This window comes from Merops nubicus, unplaced genomic scaffold (assembly GCF_000691845.1).
Source record: "Merops nubicus isolate BGI_N331 unplaced genomic scaffold, ASM69184v1 scaffold15312, whole genome shotgun sequence".
Taxonomy (NCBI): Eukaryota; Metazoa; Chordata; class Aves; order Coraciiformes; family Meropidae; genus Merops; species Merops nubicus.
In genome coordinates this window covers 32,877-33,349 of record NW_008591681.1, presented here as the reverse complement: position 1 = coordinate 33,349, position 473 = coordinate 32,877, and positions in this window count along the sequence as shown.

The window sequence follows — 473 nt, the reverse complement described above, 5'->3', positions numbered from 1 at the left end:
CCCGCACCTGGGCACGGAGCAAAGTCCCAGCCTGGCTGCCAGGATGCCAGGGAGTCCCGGGCAGAGCTGGGGGTGACGTCGTGGAGGGGACGATGCAACCAGCCGCCTCTGTGGGGCAGCCCCTCATCTGGTGCTCGGTGGACAGGACAGGCAGAGCCGGAGGTAGGTGGGCTCAGGGTGGCATTGCCCAGGGGCTGGGCGGGCACTGGGGGCAGCTGGCTGCCAGGATGCCAGGGAGTCCCGGGCAGAGCTGGGGGTGACGTCGTGGAGGGGACGATGCAACCAGCCGCCTCTGTGGGGCAGCCCCTCATCTGGTGCTCGGTGGACAGGACAGGCAGAGCCGGAGGTAGGTGGGCTCAGGGTGGCATTGCCCAGGGGCTGGGCGGGCACTGGGGGCAGCTGGCAGTGGTGGCAGTGGTGGCAGGGGCGTGGGGAGCTGCACAGCATCTGCTCCTGCTGGCAGCTTGGCCTCT